The sequence below is a fragment of the Oryctolagus cuniculus genome, chromosome 9 (assembly GCF_051225735.1).
Source record: "Oryctolagus cuniculus isolate XC-2025 breed Fujian yellow rabbit chromosome 9, ASM5122573v1, whole genome shotgun sequence".
Lineage (NCBI taxonomy): Eukaryota > Metazoa > Chordata > Mammalia > Lagomorpha > Leporidae > Oryctolagus > Oryctolagus cuniculus.
In genome coordinates this window covers 99,657,731-99,677,297 of record NC_142875.1, presented here as the reverse complement: position 1 = coordinate 99,677,297, position 19,567 = coordinate 99,657,731, and the positions used below count along the sequence as shown (strand labels likewise).

Below are 19,567 nucleotides of genomic sequence, written 5' to 3'. Positions count from 1 at the left end.
TGCTCAAGTCCCTGCCACCCACATGGGAGACCCAGATTGAGCCCCAGTCCTCACTGTTGTAGGCAGTTTTGGAGTGAACCAGTGAATAAGATCTCTTTCTCTCTGTGCGTGTGTGTGTGTGTGCCTGGCTTTCAAATAAGTAAACATAATCAAGTGAGGGGAAGTGTATCCTTCACAAGAGGTCTTCAAGTTCATGGGCAATGCATATTATGAAAAAACTATGACAGATTTCAAAGGAGGTCCCTGGAAGAATCAGGAAGCTGTGCTTCAATGTGCTCAAGAAGCTAGGTCCTGCTTCCCTGGTTGTTTGGATTTGACTCGACACAAAAGTCCCCATGGGTGTGATCCCCAGGACGGCCCGTGACCAGGATGGCAGCAACCGGGGCACTGCAGACCCGCCCAGAGACCTGCGGCTGCTGTCGTAGCTGCCAGCTCCCGGAAGTCAGGCTGCACACCGCTTCATCGCTACCCTATCCTTCCAGGGAGGACGAGCTAGAACAGTGCCGGAGACAGGGATGAACAGAGGACGGTGTATCCAGCGCAGGCTGGTGGGCGACACTCCTCATGGGGGTCCAACTTCCATGACTGCAGCTTCTATGCTCCATTGTGGGTAAGAAGGCCTAGCTGAGGGCTCCCGCGATCCCAAGACGACAGGCGTTCCCATGGGAGGAAACTTCTTCAAACCGCTCCCCTAGAGGGCTCCCGAGGCCAGTCTGCAAGTGTACACAGGCTGGGTCCCCACCTGCAGACCAGACAGCCACTGCCGCCCCCTCCCTAACCTTCCCTGGTACTCCCGGCCCCTACTCGCCACCCCCACAAGGGTGTCCGTTGGCTCTTTGAAGGCATCCAGCATGGCTACTTGGGGGTGTCTTGATTTCCCAGGACCATCTACGGAGGCCGTCGAGAGGGCACAGAGTGTCGCCGAGGGGGATTCCAGGGGAGTGTGGACATCCCAGCGATGCCATGAGTCCCACACACGGCGTGGACGCCAAGCAACACCTCGCCTTCACTGCAGACTCGGGTCGCCTCCTGCGCGATGCCACCTCAGGCCCTGTCAGTTCCTGCTCTTGCATCCGTTCCTACTTCTGCACCTGCCCGGAACTTGCAGAGAAACTAAGGAACTGTGTGTAAGTGGCTGCAAACACCTTCCCACCCTTGCGCCAGTGCCAACAACAGCCCCGCTAATGCTAATCTACCCCTCTCTCGCAGCTCAACAGCTTTTCTCCTTTAAGCCCCTGATAATGGTTTTACTAAAATCCCCTTTTGATGGAAAAAAATCCCAGCTGGACATTTCAGGCCCCAGCACAATGTACAAGTCTGCAGGTCCCTTTCCCTCCCTCACAAAGGCCTCTAATCAAGTGGAAAATGTGCTGGAGGCCAGAGGTTTGGGTCTGCAATTATTTTTTAAGGGATTACTAGAGAAGAATAGGGGGCGGCAAGGACCTCCCCCCTCTTGGTTTTCCATTTGGTCCTGCTTTTAGACATAGAGAGCCGGGAGTATTTGTCCAGTTCTCCAAGCATAAGAGCCTCATCTCTCTTCTCTGGCAGGATTTCCTCTTTGAGCCCCATTGCTTCAAAAAGATGGGGAGTTTGGAAGCAATGCGCGGCTCCCATGCTGACCCCATTTAAGCCTCTATGTATAAAACCACCGCTGACCGGGCTCCCACACATGGGGAGGGCACTCATTCACTGACCTCTCGGCCTGCTCTGTGTGTGGAGGGCAGGGGGTGCACGGCGTCCGCTCACCGCTGAGCCCGGGAGCATTCATCTGGGCTTCCCAGCTTGGGAGTGCACGAGGTCAGATACCGGCCTTCCCCTCCCCACCGAGCATGAAGGGCTCCCAGCTCTTCTTCTCAGGGCACAGCACGGACACAAGGACAGAGCAGTAACCGTGCGTGCAATGCTGCGCTCGGGCAGGGCGGCTGTCCCCTGGGCGTCATGCAAAGGGCCTTCTCTGACACCACTGACAGGTGAGCACGCACTAAGGGTTAGCTGACGGAGAGGAGCATGGGGGGGGGGGTGTCCTTGATTCTTTCAGCATCCACTTAAGCCCCCCTGGCTAGGCATGGATGCAAATACCCTGTAGAACAGGAAATGGTCACGGATACCTAAGTGTGTTCTGGAATGATCAAGAATTAGATTATTCAGCTCTGAAAGTTAGACGTCAGCATATTTTCAAACTAAAGACCAGGCTAAGTACCACTTTCAGGTCCTTTCTTCAAAGTTCCTAAAATCTCCGTCACAAACAAAACAGAACAAACAACGCCAGGGTGACTGCAGATCAGCAGAAAACCCCTCTGGTTGTTTTCCTCGAGTGCACGTTTTATCGATACCTGTGGTCTCACTGATTTCTCTGTTTTCCCTCAGAGCACCCTAGCCAAGATGGACAGAAGCACAGACATGGAACACAGAACACAAAATAATGACTGAAAACACCCCTGCTGGGTGTTGGCTTTGGTCTTCCTTGCGGTGGGTGTCAGGGGAGGGGCAGCCATATGTGTAGGTGAGTGACAGTGGGCTCTCTGGACAAGAGCCAGCCTGGCCAGCACACTGCTGCTCACCCCCAAGCTGTGGAGGAGTGAGCAACGGTGACCTACGTTCAGTGAAGGTGGACTTTCACTAGGAAGGTGAAGATATGCACTCACTGGGCACCACGAGACAGCAGAGCATCTCAAAGGAAAGGCCCAAGGAGGCCTGGCTCCTGAACAAGGAGCAGATCGTGAGCTTAACCCGCATCAGAGCGAGACTCGTCCCGGGGCTTCTCTCCCGGGCACTTTGCCTGAGTGCCTGCTACCCTGGTTCCCCCGCCATCACCTCGGCATTCACCAGCAGCCCTCAACTTCTGTGCTCTTTTAACAAAACATCAGGTGTTGTAAAAGCCACTCTTTGGGCTGGCGCTGTGGTACAGTGGGTTCAGCTGTGGCCTGTGACGCCAGCATCCCATATGGGCGCTGGTTCCAGTCCTGGTTGCTCCACTTCCCATCCAGCTCCCTGCTGATGCTCCTGGGAAAGCACTGGAGGCTGGCCCAAGTGCTTGGGCCCTGCACCCACACGGGAGACCCTGATAGAGTTCCAGGCTCCTGGCTTAGGCCTGGCCCATCCCTAGCCATTGTGACCATTTGGGGAGTGAAGCAGCAAGTGGAAGATTCTCTCTCCCTCTCTCTCTCACTCTCTCTCTCTCTCTCTCTCTGTGTGTGTGTGTGTGTCCTTCTCTCTCACCTCCACATAACATTGCCTTTCAAATAAATAACTCAATCTTTAAAAAACCAGTCTTCCTACCAAAACCAGTTTTGAGAGGAGTAAAACACTAATTTGATGAAGTAATGGCAAGAATGAATCTCAGATTTTTATCTTTCTTTTTCTTTAAGATTTATTTATTTATTTGAAAGGCAGAGAGAGAGAGAGAGAGATCTTCCATCTGCTGGTTCACTCCCCAAATGGTGCAACAGCCAGGGCTGGGCCAGGGTGAAGACAGGAGCCAGAAGCTTCTTCTAGGTCTCCCAGTTGGGTGAGGGACCATGTGCTTGGACCATTTTCCGGCTTGTCCCAGGTGCATTAGCAGGGAGCTGGATGGGAAGTGGAGCTGCCAGGAATTGAACTGGCACCCACATGGATGCCGGCACTGCAGGCAGAGGCTTAACCTTCTACACCACAGCACCGGCCTCAGATTTTTATCTTTCAGACTCATTAGATCACAAAGGTCTCTAATTAATTCAGAAAACAAGATGGACATAATTAGAATTAAGAAATACTAAGCTTCAAATGAAGGAAACTTTGTTCAGGGTCTAAAGAGAGAGAGATACTAGATCTTGGAATGGTCTCCCTGTCAAGTTCACTGAGTTAAAGTGGCCTTCATAAAATAGTTGCAAAATGCCCTTGGGTCTACCAGGGAGAGGGGAAGGGTCAGCCCCTGAGGTGGCACTGTGTGGGACGACACAGGAGAAGCGGCCTCCCCTCCCCACGGTGTTTCCTCTGCTTCCTCTTCCTGCCCCCCTGAGAACCGAGGTGCCCCTAACTCCAGCCCAGACTGCTCATCCTTGGCGGGGCTGCTTCACATTTCTTCGTGATGCCCATCCACCCTCTGGCCATCACTTGTGCACTTACCCTCTGCTTCCCACGATTCTCCAGCCCCCGCACAGCCTGCTCCGGATCTCTGTGCCCCTGCCCTGGCGCTCCCTGCTAACCCTGCCCTGCCCTCCACATCCCTCTCAGGCACCTCAACAGGCCCGGAATGCCCCAGAAGCATCCAGAGTCTGCATCCTGCTTCCTGCAGGTTATGGTGGCCAGATGACTGATTTTTATGCATTCATTTATTAAATATTTATTTATTTATTTATTTGAAAGGCAGACTTGCAGAGAGGCAGATTCAAAGAGATCTTCCATCTGCTGGTCCACTCCCTAAATAGCCTCAATGGCTAGAGCCATGCTGATCCAAAGCCAGGAGCCAGGAGCTTCTTCTGAGTGTCCCACGTGGGTTCAGGGGCCCATGGACTTGGAACATCTTCTGCTTTCCCAGGCCATAGCAGAGAGCTGGATCAGAAATGGAGCAGCCAGGACTTGAACTGGTGCCCATATGGGATGCCAGCACTGCAGGTGGCAGCTTTACCCAGTATTCCACAGCACCAGCCCCCAGATGACTGACAATGACCTCATATTACTGTATTTGGTTGTCAATCTCCACACCAAATTTCTTCCAAAAATGTTTACTGAAACACACCTGTCCATTTAACATGATGCATAAATCCCTATTTTTTAAAATGCTTATTTTAAAAAAATCACTCAGGGGCAAGTATTTGGCTTAGAGGTTATCATCTCTGGATTTGAGTGCTGGCTCCTGACTCCAGGAGCTAACTTCCTGCTAATGCACACCCTGGGAGGCAGCAGGTGATGGCTCATTCCTTGGGTCCTGGATGCCCACGTTGCAGGCCTGGGTGGAATTCCCAGCTCCCTTTTGGTCTGACCAAGCCCTGGATGTTGTGGGCATTTGGGGGAGTGAACTAGTCATTGGGAGCTCTCTCTCATACATAAATCAAAAAGATAAAATAAAAAAGCATCTTCCAGAATGGGAAAATTAGATGAGACAGCAAAGATGCTCCCGGTCCTCATGGAATCCCACCTGCTCCCCTGAGGTAACAGAAGGGTCCAGGTCCTCAGGGACTCAGCTCCAGCTTCTCAGGGTTCCAGCAGCAGCGACAAAATGCCTCAGGATTCAGCTGCACTAGCAGACTCTTCTTGACCTGAGGAAGGGCTTCATGTTGACCACTTGTCCACACAGGTTAAGCCTCCAGAGGGTGGATGGGAGTCAGGCAACATCAGGACGCCCTCTGCCCTGGCCTCCAGCTTGACCATCTCCCTAAGTCCCTGCCTGGGACCCGTGAGCAGTTTGTCCACATGCTGCTGACGGTCGGGTGGTGGGGCTGGCTGTCAGTTCTACCGTGCAGGCTACTTTAAGAGCCTACAACACTGCTAACAGGTATTCCTTCCAACCCCTCTGACAGCCACTCACGATCACAAAATCTCACTGGCTCGTTGGGCTTTATTACTAAAATGCTAAAGCTTATGAATGACGTTGGAAAAACACAAACCAGTGTGGGATGGAGGCTATCTCTCACTAGGTAAATAGTTGGCAGCCACCATAGGCAGAGTCCTGTGCCAAGGACTGGGAAAGGCGGAGTGAGGGCTCAGTTTCCTGAGTGGGAGACACAGCCATGGGGTTTCGCTGGGAACTGCTCCCAACCCACAGCCTGGCTTATCTGTGCCGCAGCTGCAAGCTGCAATGTCCCCCCACCCCCCATCGGGGGGGGGCGACTCGAGGGAGGGAGCCAGCCTGAGGTGGATGAAGAAGCAGAACGGAGGTACACACACAAGCACCGAGTCCCCTCCCACGCCCCCAAGCAGCATTCAGGGGTGCACAGCCCTCTGACCTGCTACCCTTCTGGTCTCTTCCCTACCACCCAGAGGCTACCCTCCATACTGGTACAACAGTGCCAGGGGCTCGATGAGCACGCAGGACCTCCACCGCCACTCCTAGAACTGCCACCTGCCTTTGCGGGGGTGTGTGTGTCTTAGCCACCTGGTTTGTATTCCATAACAGAGCACAGGCTTAGAGAGTCTCCAAGACAGCCCAAGCCAAGCCAGGTCTTCAGTTTAAGTGACGATGTGAACGGCTCCCCCACTTCCGCTCCAGTGATCTTGCTTTATTAGATGAAGGGTTTGTGAGAGGACAAGGAAATATTTATGATTTCTTCCGCTGTTCCAGGGCAGTTGAGTGCAAACAGAAGAAACCTGTTGCGAACTATCTGTCACGTGCATCTGGGTGTTGACAGGAACCCACACGCCACCAGACAAGAGGGTTCCTCTTTCTACAGAGGACCCTGCCTAGGGAGAGGTGTTGGGGTCTGCACCTGCAAGCACTTTGTAATAACTCCCAGGAGCCCCCCCCCACAGCCCCCTAAAGACAGTCCCCCTAAAGACATCTCCACGGACACAGTCCTCCTTCATCCCCTTCCTCTGCCACTCACGCGAAAATCACTGTGCATGCACAACACTGTTTTCCAGCCGAGAAACCCCCAGGCGCCTTGGTCGGCTCTCATGGCTGTCCACAGCAGGCAGGGACACACGGCACGGACAGAAGCCAAAGGCAAGCTGCAGCCCAAGGATGCCGTGCACCTGGGGGTGGAGAGGTTGACCCAGGTTCCAGAGAGGAGCTTGGCAGGAGCGGGGTACAGGGGCTGGGAGTGAGGAAGAGGATTTCCCCAGGGACTCTTCCCCGGCACAGTGCCCCTGTCTATTCATAGAACCATTAACCCAGGCGTGCACAGACATCTATCACTGAGGGCTGCAACAATCAGGGACAGACAGACAGACAGACAGAGGGACAGAAACACTTTCTTCTTGTTCAGCTCCTCACCAACATCTCTCAAGAAGCCAAACTACTTTTATCTCACGGTGAAGTTAAGAAACGCTAAGGAGCAAAAGAGGATAGAGCCATGGGGGACCCTTATTTTTCTTTTAATTGAAGTTTTTTCTCCCCTTGGGGTTTTGTTTATGTATCCCTATAGGTCCACAGAAAAATATTATTCTTAGGGTCCAGAGTCTGTTCACGTTTGTTTGTGCAGACTTTCAAGGGCACACAAAAGGCAAGCAGAGCCTTCGGGAGACTGACTGCTGTACTTAGATAATGTGCTTAGATCTCTCCCGTCTAGCTCAGGCGCAATATGTCTGTTCAGTACTGGCCCGCAGTACCCCTGAAATGCACTATTAAGTTCATTAGAGATCATTTGTAGAGGAAGAGGCCCCGGGCTTTTCCAGTGAACTCCTACCAAAGCCTTTCTGGTAGCTGGAAGGGCACCCACATTCCACCGCGTGAGCCTCAGGACACCGGGGTCTGGAGTGACGTGGCACTGTGTTGCCTGCACGCTGGCGTGGCCGTCTTCCCGGGACTTGGTGCCCACGTCCAGCTGTTCACACCGGCACCTGGCAGAGCTGCATAGCTTCGTGTGGTGTTGTTCATCACTGATGCTCTGCTATCTTTCAGGCTCTAAAGTTTAGAGGAGATTCTGGGGTCGGCACTGTGGCACAACGGTTAAGCCGATGCTTGTGATGTCAGCATCCCATATCTGAGCACTGGTTCAAAATCTGGCCGCTCTGTTCGATCTGGTTTTGTGAATGCGCCGAGGAAACCAACGATGATGACCCAAGTGCTTGGGCCCCCTGGCACCCATGTGGGAGACCTGGATGGAGTTCCTGGCTCCTGGCTTCGGTCTAGCCTGGCCCTGGCCATTGTGGCTGTGAATCACAGTGAACCAACACATAGGGGATTTCTGTGTGTCTCTCCTTCTTTCTGCCTTTAACATAAAAATAAATAAATAAATTAGGTATCTTTAAGACCAGAAGACTCTGAAAGCTCCTGTGGCTATCTCACTAGGATGACCCTTCCCGGCTCGGATCCTTTTGCCGTCTGCATGCACCTTGCCTGCCACCAGCCTTAACTTGCTGCAGCTTCTCGTCTCAGCACAGTCTCTCCAGCTGTGCTCTTTGGGTGACCCACATAAGAATCGCCTGGGTGCTTGCCAAAGACGCAGTTTGCAGGGGGCGGGGTTCACAGCCCCTCCATCTGGAGTCTTCTTCCTAAAACTGCAGGCAGATCCCTTTGCTCTCCTGCTTTCTCCACGAGCTTCCGGGTTCAGACACAGTCCTAGCGCCAGTCCTCACCCTCCTGAACCCTAGCCTCTTTTTCTGGTCCCAGGTGACCGTCTCACACGGCCATGTCCTTTAGATGTTGTACTCCTGGGGCCTAGCATGTTCTTCCCTCCCTGTTTGGATGGAGAACTCCTCCTCGCCCTGCACTTCCTGGGCCAGATGACCTCCGCCAAGCCCCTCAGCCCTTCCTCCTCAGGGCCCCATGTGTTGTCTGGCCTGCACTGTCATTGCTTCTCTGTGTCGTTGCCCTCCCTTGCTGCAAGTACCCCCTGGTCAGGCAGGGGTGGCATTCAACGGACAAGAGGGAATAGAACTAAGCGTCTGCCAGGCGCCCAGCTCTGGGCTAGGGGCTGAGGACGTAGAAGTCTTGGAGAAGAGACAATTAGCAAGTACAAAATTACCACAATGTGCCATGAATGTTTTGGTAAGGAAAGTACCTAGCATACTTGGAACCCAAATCAGAAGAATCTGACCTGGCCAGGGGTCAGAGAACACCTCCCAGACAGTGCCAGGGTGAGCCCTGGTATTCCTAGCACTGCGGCTTGCACACTGGAAGGTTCGGAAACAATTGAAATAATCTTCTTTTAAAAAATTTATTAAAGGCCGGCGCCGCGGCTCACTAGGCTAATCCTCTGCCTTGCGGCGCCGGCACACCGGGTTCTAGTCCCGGTTGGGGCGCCGGATTCTGTCCCGGTTGCCCCTCTTCCAGGCCAGCTCTCTGCTGTGGCCAGGGAGTGCAGTGGAGGATGGCCCAAATGCTTGGGCCCTGCACCCCATGGGAGACCAGGATAAGTATCTGGCTCCTGCCATCGGATCAGCGCGGTGCGCCGGCTGCAGCATGCTGGCTGCGGCGGCCATTGGAGGGTGAACTAACGGCATAGGAAGACCTTTCTCCCTGTCTCTCTCTCTCTCACTATCCACTCTGCCTGTCAAAAAAAATTTATTGAAAATTAATAGACATAAAATTGTACATACAAATGATTCACCATGTGATGTTCTGATACCTGTGTACACTGTGTAATGTTCAATCAGGGTAAATGTACCCATCTCCTCTTACATTGAACATTTCTTTATTGGGGTTCAAACACTTGGGCCATCTTCCTCTACTTTCCCAGGTGCATTAGCAGGGAGCTGGTTCAGAAGTGGAGGTACTGGGACTCAAATCAGCACTCATATGGGATGCTGGCATCAGGTGGCAGCTTAACCCCCTGTGCCACAATGCTGGCCCCATCCACCCCTGTACTTATAACTTTAATGAAGTCACCTCAGTGTTAGACTCCACATATGTGTGACATCATACGATACTTGTCCTATGCTTGGCTTATTTTTAAAGCTCTGTTCATTTACTTTTATTTATTTGAAAGGCAGAGAGACACAACGGGGAGAAAGAGAACTTCCATCCACTGGTTCACTCTCCAAATGCTGGCAACAGCTGGGGCTGGGTCAAGTCAAACCTGGGAGCCCAGACCTCCATCCAGGTCTCCCAGGTGGGTGGCAGGGAACCAAGTACCTGAACCATCATCTGCTGCCTCCCGGGATGCACATTAGCAGAAAGTTGGATTGCAAGAAGAGGAGCTGGGACTCAACCCAGGCACTCTGACATGGGACTGGGGAATCCCAAGTGGTGCCTGAGCCCCTGCGCCATGTGCCTGCCCCTCCTGCTAAAATCTCATGCTCAATTTACAATGTTGGCAGTGAGGGGGCCTTTAGGAGGTATCTGGGTTCAGAGAGCTCTGGCTTTGAAGAGCTCAATGCCAGTCTGAGGACTGGGTTGGATCCATGGGAAGAAGCAAGTCCTCACTCTCGAGGGACTGGGTCAGTTCCCAGGAGAGCAAGTTGTCCCGCAGCAAAGCTGCCCCGCCATTCTGCATCTTCACACAGGCCCATGCACACTTTCACTTTTTTTTTTTTTTTTGACAGGCAGAGTGGACAGTGAGAGAGAGAGAGAGACAGAGAGAAAGGTCTTCCTTTGCCGTTGGTTCACCCTCCAATGGCCGCCACGGCCAGCGCGCTTCGGCCAGCGCACCGCACTGATCCGAAGCCAGGAGCCAGGTGCTTCTCCTGGTCTCCCATGGGGTGCAGGGCCCAAGCACTTGGGCCATCCTCCACTGCACTCCCTGGCCACAGCAGAGAGCTGGCCTGGAAGAGGGGCAACCGGGACAGAATCCGGAGCCCCAACCGGGACTAGAACCTGGTGTGCCGGCGCCACTAGGCGGAGGATTAGCCTAGTGAGCCGCGGCGCCGGCCACACTTTCACTTTTTTCACATCACAGTGAGGTCCTCGCCAGCTGTGGCTGCCCCATCTTGGACCCCCAGTCTCCAGCCCTGTGAGCTAAATACACATCTTTCCTCTGTAAGTGACTCAGTCTGGGTATTAACAGACTAAGACAGGGGTCTACGTCTTCTAAGACACACCATACCATATACTTACTTCACCTGGGTGCAGCATGTTGTACATAAATTACACCTCATGAAGCTGTTGAACAATGTTCCCTCTGCAGGCGTTGTGGTGCAGGGGCTTAAGCTGCGGCCTGGGACTCCCACATCCCATGTCTGAGTGCCCACTTCCCATCCCAGCTGCTCCACTTCTGATCCAGCTTCCTGCTAATGCCTGGGAGGCAGCAGAGGGTGGCCCAAGTGCTTGGGTCCCTGCCACCCATGTGGGAGACCCAGATGAAGCTCCAGGCTCCAGACTTCGACATGGCCTGGCTGTGTGGGCTTTTGGGGGGTCAACTAGTGGATGGAAGTTTCTCTCTCACTCTCTCTCTCCCTCCCTCCCTCCCTCCCCACCCCCCGTCAGAAGACTTTAAAATAAATAAATAAATCTCTTTTACAAAACAGCTCCTTCCACCAAACTGACTTGTGTGAAATGTCAGACTCTCACCTGAATTGCTCCACCCCTGCCCACTGGCCTGTGAATTCTACTCTTTCCTCACTGCCTTCCTGAGGCCTTTCCCAACACCCCCTCTCCCAGGGAACCTTGGACATCATTTCTGTCACCTCCCATAGATTCGGTCATCGGTCATCCTTCCCCAACCCTGGTGGTGAGGTCTCTGAAACCCCTCTTCTAGGAGATTTTACAGCTAGGGAACCACAGATTTTTACAGACGTAATAGGCTTGGGTAGTGAGGTCTTGAGCGACTGGAGCGTAGGAACTGTCTTTTCACTTTGGTGCCCCTGCACCTCTGGAAGTACTGGGCACATAGCAGGTGCTCAGTAACCATCTGAAGATAAACATCCCACGTGGCTGGCAAGCTCTGGGGTTGTGGCACATTCTCAGTACATCACACTCAACCGGTTCTTAATTGAGGAAGACAGACTGAGCTGTTAATAATGGTTGCAAATAGGACAAGAAGTTCCCTTGCCAAAGAGAAATTGATTAAAAAGTTACTCTTTGGCCGGCGCCGTGGCTCAATAGGCTAATCCTCTGCCTGTGGCACCAGCACACTGGGTTCTAGTCCCAGTCGGGGTGCTGGATTCTGTCCAGGTCGCTCCTCTTCCAATCCAGCTCTCTGCTGTGGCCTGGGAGTGCAGTGGAGGATGGCTCAAGTCCTTGGGCCCTGCACCCGCATGGGAGACCAGGAGAAGCACCTGGCTCCTGGCTTCGGATCAGCGCGGTACACCAGCCGCAGCAGCCACTGGGAGGAGAACCAACGGCAAAGGAAGACCTTTCTCTCTGTCTCTCTCTCTCACTGTCCACTCTGCCTGTCAAAAAAAAAATTTTTTTTTTTAAAAAGTCACTCTTTGATGATAGCTGTGTCCCTGCCCCAAAGAAACAGTGTGGGGCCAGCTCTGTGGCTCAGTAAGTAGAGCTGCAGCCTGAGGCATCCCATGTAGCCACCAGTTTGAGTGCCAGCTGCTCCACTTCTGATCCAGCTCCCTCCTAATGCGCTTGGGGAAGCTGTAGAAGATGGCCTATCCTTGGGCCCCTACACCCATGTGGGAGACACCAAAGAAGCTCCTGGCTCCTGGCTTTGGATTGGCTTAGCCCTGGTTGTTGTGGGTATTTGGGGCAGAGGATGGAAGACCTCTCTCTCTCTCCTCCTCTCTCTCTATAACTCTGCCTTTCAAATAAATAATTTTTTAAAAGGTAAACAATGTATATGGCCAGGATATTTCAAGTTTGTTTTAAAATTGTTGTGCCAAATGCCTGCCCCTCCAGTGTTCTCAAAAGCGCTATTTAGGTTTGTGCAACTGGCAAGCTGTGTTGCTTAAGTTCAGCTGATGATAAAAGTGTTTTATCACCGCCATACAAAAACATGCTTTTGGAGATCTCTAAGACACATAGAAGTTTCCAAAACAGTAACTGAAGAACCATCTAGTCAAACGGCCATTGCAACGAATGTTCATCGGTGATACACAAATGCCACTCAGGGAGAGGACTAATGACATATTAACATGCTGATGGACCACAGTGATCCCTCACCAAGAGATTCAGCAGACAAGGGGGTAGAAGGAGCATTCCAGGGCAACACTGGGCCACCTGGACTTGGCCCATTACAAGTCCTCTGTCACTACCACGGCCAACTGGGCTACCACCAAAGTGATACGAACTAAGACAAACTGGGAAACATTAATGTCACTTGGTCTCCATGACCATGACATCAAATGTTTATTGAATATTTAGTGTGTGCTCAAGCAAAATCAGGCAAAAGTAGCCAGGAACTTGGGTTCTGTGATCACTTAGGCCTAACTTGATTGGGCTACCCTTGCTTCACTTTTTCACTTGTAAGCAAGACAAAACCCTAGACGTGATACTTGTCTTGAGATCCAGGACAGGAGCTTTGGAATCACCAAGAATAAGGTAAGTTCCAGCCCGGCAAGCAGGTACTGCAGGTGTGGAACACACAGGTCTCCCACTGTGTATGTGGCGTCCCGCCCCAGGCTCCCCTGCGGCCTGTATCCTACCCTGGCAGGGTTCCCTGGTGGGTTTGTTAATTTAATTTTATTTACTTGAAAGGCAGACAGAGAGAAAGCAAGAGAGACCTCCCAGATGCCCACAACAGTGGGAGCTGAACCAGATCAATCCAGGAAGCCAGGAATCCAACCCAGCCACTTGAGCTACCACTACGACCCCCCCACCCCCACCCCCTAGCCCTGTTTGGCCATCAGAAAGCTAAAATCGGAGGTGAAACCAGGATTCAAACCAGGCACTGCAATGGAGCACACGGATGTCCTGAGCAGCATCTTAAGTGCTAGGCCAGGCACGCAACCCTTCCCAACAGCCACAGGTGGTCAGGGGCCTGATGACTCCTCGCCCCCTCCCCACTTTATGGGCGGCCTGTCCTTCCCTGTCTCACTGCCCCACTGCCCCACATCACAAGCTATCTGCTTGCCTCCGTCCTCATTGCAGGGCCGGCTTTGGAAGAAACCCAAACTAAGACAAGTGGTGCCCTCTGGGCAGGTCACCCCACACTAGACCAAGCTGGAGAGGAAAAGGGACATCAGCCTCAGTGAACACAAAACAGCAAAGCAGGTCTCTGAAGAAGAGGCTCCCCCACAAGCCCACCTTTCAAGCATGAAAAACCCTTCCTGGCACAGGAGCTTGGTGGCTCCGAGAAGGGTGCGGCCATCCTCATGGGGGGCACACGGCCTTTCCCCACCCTGTCCACCTTGTATAAGGGACTGGGGTGGAGGGTGCAGCCCACAGGGAAAGGGGCTTGGGTTTTCAGCAGTGGTCTTTTCTGTGGAATAGCATAAAGCTTCCTGGATGAGCAGCGCGACTCCACAGCTAGAAAGAACCAAGCGGTTGATTTTTTTGTTGTTGTTCTTATTTAGTATATGGAGAGACACAGAGAATAGAGGAAATCAGACAATAAATGTAAGTGGCCTCAGAGTGCCTGCTTAACCTCGCAGCTAAGACGCCACGTCCTGAATCAGAGTACCTGGGCTCAGTTCCCTGCTCTGACTCCTGACTCCAGCTTCCTGCTAATGCACACCTTGGGAGGCAGCAAGTGATGGCTCAAGTAACTGGGTCCCTGCCATCCATGTTGGCGACACGGACTGATTTCCCAGCTCCCAGCTTCAGTCTGCCCGGCTCTGGCTATTGTGGGCATTTGGTGAGTGCATCAGCAGATAGAGACAGGAATACTCTGAGTTTCTCTCTCTCTCTCTCTCTCTCTCTCTCTCTCTCTCTCTTTCAAAGATTTAATTACTGGGGCCAGTGCTGTGGTGTAGTGGGCTAAGCCTCCACCTGCAGTGCTGGCATCCCATATGGACACTGGTTCTTATCCCAGCTGCTCCTATTCCGATCCAGCTCTCCTAGCTCCTGGCTTCAGATTAGCATAGCTCCATCTGTTGCAGCCATTTGGGGAGTGAACCAGCAGATGGAAGACTTCTCTCCCTCTCTTCCTCTGTTTCTCTGCAGCTCTGCCTTTCAAATAAATAAACAAACTTAAAAAAAAAAAGGCAAAGAGAACCAGGGGCCAGCACTGTGGCATAGTAGGCTAAGCCTCTGCCTGCTGTGCTAGCATCCCATATGGGCACCAGTTCATGTCCTGGTTGCTCCACTTCCAATCCAGCTCTCTGCTATGGCCTGGGAAAGCAGTACAAGATGGCCCAAGTGTTTGGGCCCCTGCACCCAAGTGGGAGACCCAGAAGAAGCTGCTGGCTCCTGGGTTCAGATAGGCCCAGCTCCAGCCATTGTGGCCTTTTGGGGAGTGAACCAGTAGCTGGAAGACATTTCTCTCTGTCTCTCCCTCTCTTTGTAACTCTATCTCTCAAATAAATAAAAAAAGAGATTTATTTACTTATTTGAAAGGCAGAGTTACAAAGAGAGAGAAGGAGAGAGAATGAGAATATCTTCCATTCACTGTTTTAATCCCCAAATGGCTGCAATGACCTGGTTAGGCCAGGCCAATGCCAGGAGCTTCTTCTGGTCTCCCACGTGGGTGCAGAGGCCAAGGGACTTGGACCATCTTCTGCTACTTTCCCAGGTGCATTAGCAGGGAGCTGGATCAGAAGTGGGGTAGCTTGGGGGGCCGGTGCTGTGGCGTAGTGGGCTAGGCTTCCACCTGCAGCACCAGCATCCCATATGGGTGCTGGTTCATGTCCCGGCTGTTCCTCATCCAATCTAGCTCTCTGCTGATGGCCTGGGAAAGCAGTGGAAGATGTCCCAAGTGCTTGGACCCCTGCACTTACATGGGAGACCCAGTAGAAGCTCCTGGCTCCTGGCTTCAGATAGGACCATCTCTGGCCGTTGTGGCCATTTGGGGAGCAAACCAGTGGGTGGATGACCTTTCTCTCTATCTCTCCTTCTCTCCATCTGTAACTCTACCTCTCAAATAATTAAATAAAATCTTTAAAACAAAATAAAATATTTTAACAACAAAAACAAAAAGAAGTGGGGCAGCCACGTCTGGAACTGACGCCCATATGAGACGCCAGCACTGCAGGCCATGGCGTTAACCTGCAGTTAACCAGCCCAATCTTTCCTCTTAAATAAATAATTTTGAAGAAGGAAATGGCCCTTTCACAAACAACCACTTTTTAAAAAACTATATATTTATTTGAGAGGCAGAGGTAGAAGGAGAGGGAAAGATAGATAGAGATCGCCTATCTGCTGATTCACTCCCCAAATGGCTGTAATTGTCAGGGCTGGGTCAGACTGCTAGGAGCCTGGAACCACATCCAGGTCTTCTATGCAGGTGCAGGGACACAGCCCTTGGGCCATCATCTCTGCTCTCCCAGGTGCATTAGCGGGGAGCAGGAATGGAAGTGTAGCAGCCAGCACTCAGCCAGTACTCAGATGGGGTGCTGGTGTTGCAAACGGCAGCTTAACCAGCTGTGCCACACACCAGCCCTTTCTTCAACTGAGAAAGAAAAATGAAAAGGAAAGAAAAGAGAAGGAAAAATAAAGAGGCTGAATTCAGTTTTATGTCATTTCTTGGACTTAGACACACACAGTCTCTGTAAATACATATACATATGCACAAAAACGTAACTCAGTGTTACGTGTATAAGGGCACTTCAATAAGTTCATGGAAGACAGAACAAAAGGAGAAGTTTACTGTGGTGCAAAAAAATTGATTCATGCATAGAACAGGTCTTCAAAACATTTGTGGAAATTTTTATGAAAACACTATGTGTGAACTTCCATAATTTTTGCACCAAAATAAACTAACTCATTTTAATTCCACTTTGCCACAAACATTTTGAAGTAGTTGCTTATAAAAATATACTATCTTTACTGTTTTGTTTTGCTTATGATTTATTTTAGTTGAAAGCCAGAGTTAGAGAAATGGAGAGATGGATAGATGGAGAGAGAGAGGGAGGGAAGGAGGGAGAGAGGGAGGGAGGGAGGGAGGGAGGGAGGGATAGATAGAGAGAGAGAGAGAGAGAGAGAGGTCTTCCATCTGCTGGTTCATTCCCCAAATGGCTGCAAAGGCCAGGGCTGGGCCAGGCTGAAGCCAGGAGCCAAGAACTTCATCCAGATCTCCCACAAGAGTGCAGGGGCCCAAGCACTTGGGTCATCTGCTGCTGCTTTCCCAGGCACATTAGTAGGGAACTGGATTAGAAGTGGAGCAGCTGGGACTTGAACCAATGCTCATGGATGTCGCCGTTCCACTGCACCACAAATGCCAGCCCCTCATCTTTACCTTCCTGTTGCATAAGAACATTAATGTATTCCTTTTTAAATTTTTCTATGTACTTATTTGAGAAGCAAAGACAGACAAAGACACACAGATATGCAAACACAGAGAGTGCATGTGCTCCCATCTGCTGATTCACTTCCTAAATGCTTGCAATGACCAGAACTGGGCCAGGAGCCAGGAACTGAGTCCAGGTCTCCCAAATGGGAGCCTGGGACCCAGTGACTTGAGTCATCCCCACTGCCACCCAGGATCGGAATTAGCAGGAAGCCAGAGTCACGGATCAAACCCAGGCACTCTGATATAGGACGTGGGCATCTTAATGGCTAGACTAAATGCCCAGCCCCCACTCATGTATCCTTTACATTCCAATTCTATGAAAATACTTATAATAAGATTACTATTATGATTATACTGGATCATTCTTGATGTCTCAGGACCATAACTTTTTCTGCCCATCCCAAAGCCACCTTAATTTCATATGTGCTGTTAAATTTAAAATAGGTTTCTTGGGGCTGGCACTGTGGCGTAGCAGGTAAAGCTGCTGCCTGCAGTGCCGGCATCCCATATGGGTGCCAATTTGAGTCTTAGATGCTCCACTTCGATCCAGCTCTCTGCTATGGCCTGGAAAAGCAATAGAAGACGGTCCAAGTCCTTGGGCCCTTGCACCCGCATGGGAGATCTGCAAGAAGCTCCTGGTTCCTGGCTTCGGATCGGCACAGCTCCAGCCATTGCGGCCAACTGGGGAGTGAACTAGTGGCTGGAAGACCTTTCTCTCTCTCTGCCTCTCCTTCTCTTTTTGTGTAACTCTGACTTCCGAGTAAATAAATAAATCTAAAAAAAAAAAAAAAAGTAGGTTTCTTGTAGACAACATCTAGTTGGGTCTCTCTCTCACACACACACGCACACACACACGCAACAGAAAGAGGGTGCCTATCTTGTCGTCCACTTTCCAAATGCCCACAATGGCCAGGGCTGGGCCATGCTGATGCCAGGAGATGGAAAGTCAATCTAGGATTCCCATGTGGGCGACAGGAGTTCAATGACTTGATTCACTCTGCTACTTCGCAAGGTCTGCATCAGCAGGAAGCTGGAGCCCAAGGATCAAACCCAGGCGTCTGAACCGCTAGACAGAATGCCTGGCCACAACCTGTCTTTTAATTAGTGCGTCTAGGCCACTGACACTCAAAGTAATTACTGACAGGGCCGGATTCACATCCACCACGGTGGTGACTGCTTCCTTTTTGGTTCCCTTGTTCTTGTTCCTATTTTTGTCTTCCACTATTTTCCTGCCTTCTGTGGTTTTAACTGGACATTTCCTCTCCTTTCTTAGTATCAGTTGTACTTCTTTTTTTTTTTAAACTGTTTTTAGTGGTTGCTCCAGATGCAGGGGTGGAGAAGGTCTGGCCCGTGGGCCGTGCTGAGGCCTGTGAAATCATCGTTTGGTCTGGCCCTGCCAAGGCAGCCACAAGAGGGACTTGAAATTCAATACTTCTATAACAGGCTAATTTTTAAGTTGATAATTTTCTAAGGCCCACAAATGAAGTTATAAACATGCAAATGAGTCCTGGCAGAAAAAAGGCTTCCCGCCCCTGCTCTAGAGCAGGCAGTGCACCCGTATAACTCAAGTGACTTACCAGGACCTGCTGCACGGCGGTCTCTTATACACACCACCCGTCCCCCCTCCTGTCTGGCGTGTGACTGTGCACCTGTTCCCCTAGAGGTAAGTGCATCTTTCACCCTGGCTTCTTGCACGACTTCTTGCTTATTTCTGATTTTCAGCAGTTTAAAATGACATGAATAGGAGTAGGTTTTCTGGTGTTTATCCTGGCTGGGGCTCTCTGGGCTGCCCGCATCTCTGGTCTGGTATCTGACGTTAATTTGGAGAAATTCTGTCACCGTTGACTTGGCTATTTCTTCTGTTCCCATCCCTTTTTCTTCTCTTTCTAATGACATATATTAAGCTTTTTGTAGCTGTCCCACAGTTTAGTGTTCTGCTCTCTCCCTTTTTCCAGTCTTCTTTTTTCTTTTCTTTTCCGATTTGGAGGTTTCTATTGAGACAGGCTTAAGCTCAGCGGTCCCCGTCGGTTGTGTCCAGGCTGCTGCTGAGCCCCGCGGATACATTCTGTTTCTGCCCAGTGTCTCTCATCTCCAGCACTTCTTTTTTGTTCTTAGAATTTCACAGTGCCCACCTGTCTTACACATTAGCGCCCTCAGCATGTTAATCATCATTATTTTAAATCCCTGGCCTGAGAAACCCAGCATCGCTGCCATTTCCGAGCCTGGTAGTGATGCCTGCTCTGTCTTTTCCAGCTGTATTGTTTGCCTTTCCTGATGGCGGGACATGATTGATGGGTTAGTTGGTTCTCTGTTGCTATAGCAGAATACCTGAGAGTGAGCCATCTATAAAGAAGGGCAGTGTATTTTGGCTAACAGTTCTGGAGGTTGGGAAATCCAGCATCGGGCGGCCACATCTGGCATGGGCCTTTTCTCGCTGCCTCAACTCAGAGTAGAAAGTGGAAGGGGCGAGCGGCGTGTGGAAGGGACAGAGCCCGAGGGCTGGACTTGCTTGGAAACAGCTGGCTCTCTCGGCAACCCAGCCCGTCCCTGGAGAAAGGAATGCATGCATTGGGAGGACTCTGTCCCCACGACCTAAACACCTGGCAACACATCTTCCGGTCCCGCGAGCAGGGTTCTGTGTGTTACTGAGTGTGCCTCTGGGCTGGGAACTTCCTAAGTACGTCAGCACTCATCTCCCCTGCTATGACCAGGGT

The 19,567-nt window shown here is 51.4% G+C and overlaps 1 protein-coding gene and 1 long non-coding RNA gene across 3 annotated transcripts in view; one reads left to right on the top strand and one right to left on the bottom strand.

Annotated features, from left to right (window-relative positions):
- WNT5B (Wnt family member 5B) overlaps nt 1–19,567 on the bottom strand; it is a 127,152-nt gene that overhangs the window by 67,195 nt on the left and 40,390 nt on the right. Inside the window, exon 2 of one of the 2 annotated variants that reach the window (XM_051850116.3) lies at nt 5,117–5,237. The exons of the other annotated variant lie outside the window; for it this stretch is intronic. The gene's annotated coding sequence lies outside the window, so the exon portion shown is untranslated. The remainder of the gene's footprint in view (nt 1–5,116; nt 5,238–19,567) is intronic. 2 annotated transcript variants of the gene reach the window in all.
- Nucleotides 478–3,266, top strand: LOC149124682 (uncharacterized). The gene is made up of 3 exons (XR_016213454.1): nt 478–610; nt 883–1,127; nt 2,368–3,266. It is a non-coding gene; the product is annotated as an uncharacterized LOC149124682 (long non-coding RNA).